The sequence below is a fragment of the Monodon monoceros genome, unplaced genomic scaffold (assembly GCF_005190385.1).
Source record: "Monodon monoceros isolate NGI ecotype Baffin Bay Population unplaced genomic scaffold, NGI_Narwhal_1 Super_Scaffold_4, whole genome shotgun sequence".
NCBI lineage: Eukaryota > Metazoa > Chordata > Mammalia > Artiodactyla > Monodontidae > Monodon > Monodon monoceros.
Window position 1 is genome coordinate 70,380,560 of NW_021703781.1, and position 6,618 is coordinate 70,387,177.

A 6,618-nucleotide genomic window follows, 5' to 3' on the forward strand; every position below is an offset into this window, starting at 1 on the left:
CAAGACAGAAATTGAGTCAGATGTAGAAATCAAACTTATGCTTATGAAGGGGGAAAAGGGGGAGGGATATATTGGGATTGACATATACACACTACTATATATAAAATAGATAACTAATAAGAACCTACTGGGGACTTCTCTGGTGGCGCAGTGGTTAAGACTCCACACTCCCAACACAGGTGGCCCGGGTTCGATCCCTGGTTGGGGAACTAGATGCCACATGCATGCCGCAACTAAGAATTCGCATGCCACAGCTAAGGAGCCCACCTGCTGCAACTAAGACACCCACACAACCAAATAAATAAATAACTAAATTTTTAATAAATAAATAAATAATTTAAAAGTGCTTTCTAAAAAAAAAGAACCTACTGTACAGCACGGGGAACGCTATTCAATACTCTGTAATGACCTATATGGGAACAGAATCTAAAAAAGAGTGGATATGTGTATATGTATAACTGACTCACTTTGCTGTACAGCAGAAACTAACACAATGTTGTAAATCAACTATACTCCCATAAAAAAATTAATAAAAAAATAATAAAATAGGGACTTCCCTGGTGGTCCAGTGGTTAAGACTTTGCACTCTCAATGCAGGGAGCCCAGGTTTGATCCCTGGTCAGGGAACTAGATCCTGCATGTTGCAACTAAGAGTCCGCATGCCGCAACTAAAGATCCCGCCTGCCACAATGAAGACCCAGCGCAGCCAAATAAGTAAATATTTAAAAAGAAAAATAGTCTACCTGTGACTATTTATGTTTTTAAAAAGTAAACAAATACAATAAAACCAACAAAAAGAATGTCTTGGCCAAAGTTAAGGATGTTGTAGCAGACTGCAAGTTACCTCCCAGTATCCCCTTCTTTTTTTTTTTTTTAAGAGAGCCCTGATTTTCAGGTGGACACAAGGGCACCAGGTCAAAGACTCATTTCCTTGTCTCCTTTGCAGCTAGGAGAGTCATGCGACTGAACTGTCAAGAGATATGAGCAGAGGAGTTATAAAAATGAGTTAGGACTTCCCTGGTGGCGCAGCAGTTAAGAATCCACCTGCCAGTGCAGGGGACACAGGTTCGATCCCTGGTCTGGGAAGATCCCACATGCTGCAGAGCAGCTAAGCCCATGCGCCACAACTACTGAGCCTGCGCTCTAGAGCCCGCAAGCCTCAACTACTGAGCCCACGCGCTGCAACTACTGAAGCCCGCATGCCTAGAGCCCGTGCTCCATGACAAGAGAAGCCACCACAATGAGAAGCCCATGCACTGCAACGAAGAGTAGCCCCCACTCGCCGCAACTAGAGAAAGCCCGTGTGCAGCAACGAAGACCCAACGCAGCCAAAAATTAAAAAATATAAATTAATTAATTAAAAACAGAAAGCTTATTTAAAAAAAAAAAGAATGACTTAGAGGTAGAATCTAGGGCTTAAATTGTAAGGCTGATGAGTTTTGCCTGCATCTTCGAGTCTTGGTGGGAAGGGGGTTACTGGGCAGAGTCAGCTGGTGGGGTTTGGCGGCAGAGACATAAGGAGCCTAAAGGTGATAGCTTCAGAAACAAGCAACCTCCGACCCCAGGCCCCAGGAAGCCCTATCTGTGTCCCAGCACTTGAGCTGGAAGCTCCTCTGAAAATGAGATTTGGCCCTGGAGGACCTGGAAGCTGAGAGAGATGGGAGCCCACGTGGGCAGCTGGACCCTTGTCCTGGCTTTCCCCAATCCTTCCTATTCGGTCCGTCTGTAGGCAGCCTACAGGAATCTCTCACCAGTTGCCTTAAAGGTGACATCGTTCAGACAGGCTCAATGCCCAGTGCCTTTCCTTCCATAGCCCTTTGATCAGCCTTTCATTTAATAACCGAAATCACAGGGCTGTGCAGCCAGCCAGTTCTATCAAGGACTGGAGCCCTCCTGAAACCTACAAGAATATCTAGCATTTGGTGGGGAGACAGTATTCATCAGAAATCGTGGTATGTCTTCCCAGTGCTGTGTTCCATGCAGCGCTAGTTCCAAAAAAAGGTATGGGGGAAGGTGGTTTTTCTCTGCCCAGATATATGTGGGAGATACTCCATGTTCTATCCTAATTTAGGAAATTCATACTCCATATTAACATATTAAAGCCTCTGAAAACTCCTGCAGTAAAGAAAACTCTTATACTTGAGGATTTTCCCAAATTGTTTAACCAGGGACGGTTTTTCTTTTTCACAGAACACCTATTAACTTTTTTAGAACACACACAATTGGAAATGCTATCCTAGATGTTGGAAAAATATCTGACTTTGCTCCCTAATTATGTAAACTTTGCATCTGTTGGGATAACCACTGAGGTTTGTCATTATTACTACTTCTGGAATGACTACTTACTGATCTTGGAGTGAATTCCCTTTTGACTGAAAAAAAGGCATAGTTTATTGCATTGCAGGGCCAAGGAGAATCTTTCCTGGAACATTCTATCACCTTCTTTCCTGATTTCATCAGTGTGTTTTGGACACTATTATTTGCATCTGAACCATTTATCCTGTTTTAGCTGTAAGTGATTCAAAGTTCAGACAACTAGTTCACGCATGATTTATTCACCAGACACTTATTAAGCCTCTACTACATGCCAGGACTCTGCTGGGCACTTTACACACAGTATTTCAAGTTCTCACAACATTGAAGGGAACTGTTACTATACCCATTTCACAGGTGTGAAACTGAGGCTACTTAAGACTGAGTTACTTTCCCAAGATCACACAGGGATCAGAGCGGGAGCTGCATGGCTTGCCTGGTCTGGGAGCCTACACCCTCCCTCCTTGTCCTATGTCCCAGGGCTCTGCATTTTTGACACTGCATGGGTTTCAACTTGGTGTCCCTAATTGGAATCAAATACTTCTGACTCTGGAAATAGATACTATTAACCAGCAACTCATGCATAGAATAAATGAGTGTATGTCATGAAGGACGTGCTGGGAAGGAGATGGGAGAGCAGGAAGCAGACTCCAGCCTCACAGAGGCCGCGTGACAGCTCTACCTGAACTAAAGCAGGGCTTGGGCAGGTGAAGAACTGAGCAGGGCACCTGGTGCCTGGAGAGGGTGTGCCTGGGGAAAGGCCAGTTGCCCCTCTGACCCGGTCTACTGGAGGTCCACCAGGGCCAGATCTGATTGTTCAAGAGAAGGCAGAATCTCTACATTTTGTGAAATCTGTAAGATTTCATCATTGGCAACTGTAGTTGGTTGAATAGTCTCCAAAAATTCATGTCTACCTGGAAACTCAGAATGTGACCTTATCTAGAAGTAGGGTCTTTACAGAGGTAATTGAGGATGGAGATGAGATCGTGCTGAATTAGGGTGGCCCCCAAATCCAGTGAGAGTGTCCTTGTAAGACACATACTTTTAGCGTTAACTAATCTGATTTAATACACAGTCACCTCAAAGACCACCTGCGAATCCCCGTCCTCCAAGAAGGCTCCCCAGACTCCCGGGGTGACCATCTCTTCCCACACATTCTCGTGGCACTTTGTTTCTGCCTCTGCTCTGGCATTTGGACCATCTGCTGGTTCTCGAGTGACATCTATGCTTGACTCTCTCCCTGCTGGCTGAGGCATCCCTGGAGGACTCGCCGTCATCTGGCTTTGGGTCCCCTTGGGTGCCTGAGCCAGGGCAGCAGATACTGAATTCCCTCCTGTTGAACTGAACGTGTGTTGGGTACTTCACTCCATCAACCTGAATCCAATACAGTAGCCTAATGAATGCACCTTCTGCCAGTTACCAGATCTCTGCGAATTGTGTCGCATGGGTGGAGGTTACAACAATGAAGGTGCCCATGGCCAGGGCCACAGTTCACAGAACCCCACCCTTTCAGCCCCGAATTGAGCATCGCATACCACAGGGAACAACTGGGGGCAGTTAGCTCCCAGCCCAGGAAAGGAGGTCTAACAACCCTCTTTCAGTGGGCAAACCCCCAGAAGCTTTCCCACTATGGGGTGGCTGGGCTGAGCGCTGTTTGGTCATTTCCAAGTGGTTGACTTGTTTGCACTTGACTTTGCTCGGTGCCTCAGGCAAATCAGAGCCACAGTCACACTAACAGGATTAGTCATGCACCCGCACCCCATGCACACACTTCTCATTCCCCTATTAAAAGCAGCACAGGCCTGACTGAGGCTGGCGGAGGAGCTCAGAGAGTGGCCGCCTCACCCCCTTGGACCCTTCAGACACAGGAAGGCAGATTTCATATCGGACACCCAGTTAAATTTGCATTTCAGATAAACAATAATTTCAGCATAAGTATACCCCGTGCAATATTTGTGACATGCTTAAAAAATGATTCAAATTTAACTGGGCATCATCCTGCATTTCGATTTGATAAACATGGTGAAGCTACTCAAGCAGGATCTTAAAATGCTGAAGCCCAGGATCCCTGAACTGCTTCCAGGGAGGGTCCTTATAAATGACAGGAGGAAGATCAGAAAAACCATACTATGGAATCGTCTCAGCTATTCGGGGTTCACAAGTGAATATCCAAATATATGGCAGAAAAAAAGCCTAATCAGGCACTTGATGCAATTTATACAAAATATTTTTCAGGGGTATATTAGCTTGGATAGAGCCCATTAGCACAGTTAAATTAATTCTCTACTTGACATAATAACACATCCGCTCTCCCTTACCTGTTCTTTGCAGGGGAAATATTTGACCACTTCCGTCAGTTACCTGCTTGAATGTCCAGGTATACCAACTGTGTGACAGTTATTGATTTTTTTTTTTTTTTTTTTTTTTTTTTGCAGTACGTGGGCCTCTCACTGTTGTGGCCTCTCCCATTGCAGAGCATAGGCTCAGCGAGCCCGCTCCGCGGCATGCGGGATCCTCCCCGACCGGGGCACGAACCCGTGTCCCCTGCATCGGCAGGCAGACTCCCAACCCCTGCGCCACCAGGGAAGCCCAGTTATTGGTTTTTGATGAATGACATAGCTCTCTCTTCTGGGCTATTACCGCTCTGTTTCAAGCCTTACTTAATTGTTCGATGATTTCTGATGTGTTTTTTTTTTTCCTTTCCAGAGAAATAAATGCAAAGTGTTTATTCTCCAAAGGCCATAAACAAAGCTTGCGGGTCTGGTTTCTATGACAACCCCACTTGATACAGCAAACCTAGATTATCTCTAATGACAGACATGAAGTTTAAATTGCACATTCTGAACAAACAGTGCTCTGCTGACCTTTTATTGAAAAATGGAATACAGGGTGATTAGCATAATGTGTTTCATAAAAAGGAAAAACGTGTATTCGTGGGCATTATGCACCGGTGATTAGCCGCACTGCTAATCTTTAACAAACTGCTTGCCGGAGTGGAGCGTTTGGGAAATTAAGATTTGCCATCTATCATTTTCAAATTCAGTAAAGTCTGCGAAGGTAATTGCACTAAACAGTTTTCAAATAACACATGCTGCTGTTTCTCTGACTTATTCAATTGAGTCCTTTAGCAGGGGAGTAAGAAGCGAGAGGGAAATTTTACCCATCGAACCAAAAAAATAATAATTGTCGGCTCCAATAGCTATTCTGAAACACTCTCTGCCTCTTAAGCCCCTAATGTAATTCCTGGAGGAGGCCTTGGGTCTTGTTTCCTGGCAGCAACCTCCTGGAAACTGCTCGTTAGCGGTACGGTGGGAGCCTGGGTTGGTTAACCAGAGATGGGGTCCGGGGCTGGCCTGCGCACTGGATACCTGGGACCAAGTTCTCTGCCATCATCAACTGCAAAGTGAAGGGCTGGAGCGTTTGGGCTCTGGAGGAAGCTACCTGGTTCAAATCCTGGCTTTGCCTCTTACCTCCTTAGGACCTTGGGCAAATCACCTGGCCTCTCCAAGACTCGGTTCCCTTTGCTACAAAACGGGAATTATATTCAGTGGGAATTGGGTTCTAGGCATAGGACCCACTTCATAGGATCATTACAAGGATGAAAGAAAGCAACACGCAATAGCTTGCAGACCAGCCCTCAGTGAACTTCGTTGCTCGGAGCTCAGGCCCTACTTGTTTCTGTGGGAGTGTGTTCATAACAGGACTTCTACAAATAGCACTTTGAGCTCTAATGGAACACTGTGGAATATGGGAACAGCATTCACTTATTCCTTCACCCACATCTGCTGAGCGTTGGCTATGCAGGGATACGACGTTGATTATGACGGGGTCAAACAGAATCTGACACTGATGCTCTCAGCTGTGTGATTTTGTGCATGTTATTCAGCCTCTAAGAAGAAGTCATATTTATGTCACTCCATCCTCGTAACAACTCTAGGGGAAGGAGAGCCTTCTCATCATCCCCATTTTGCACATGTGAAAACTGAGGCTCAGAGCGATGACGAGGTGGCTGGGTAGGGGGCACTGGAGCTTATCATAGCACTTTCAGTTGTCACAATGCCTGCCCCCCCCGGTGCTCTCACCTGACCCCCAGCCTTAGGAGGTAGGTATTACAGTGACCCAGTGTCCTCGGCCACCCCTGCAGGTGGTACCATCTGGGGACCTCCATGACCACTGAGCCTGCATCTCACCAGCTCGAGGCCACCACCCTCAGGGTCTCGGCCTCTTTGAACCTTGTTCCCGGGTGTTCCTGGGGCTCCTGTGAGCTCAGGCACACTCTCTACTCACCTTCCCCTACTCTGGCCT

At 46.3% G+C, this 6,618-nt stretch overlaps 1 non-coding gene across 1 annotated transcript; it reads left to right on the plus strand.

Annotated features, from left to right (window-relative positions):
- The first annotated feature begins 554 nt into the window (after nucleotides 1-554).
- On the plus strand, nucleotides 555-627 carry TRNAE-CUC. The gene has a single exon. It is a non-coding gene; the product is annotated as a tRNA-Glu (tRNA).
- The last annotated feature ends 5,991 nt before the right edge of the window (nucleotides 628-6,618 follow it).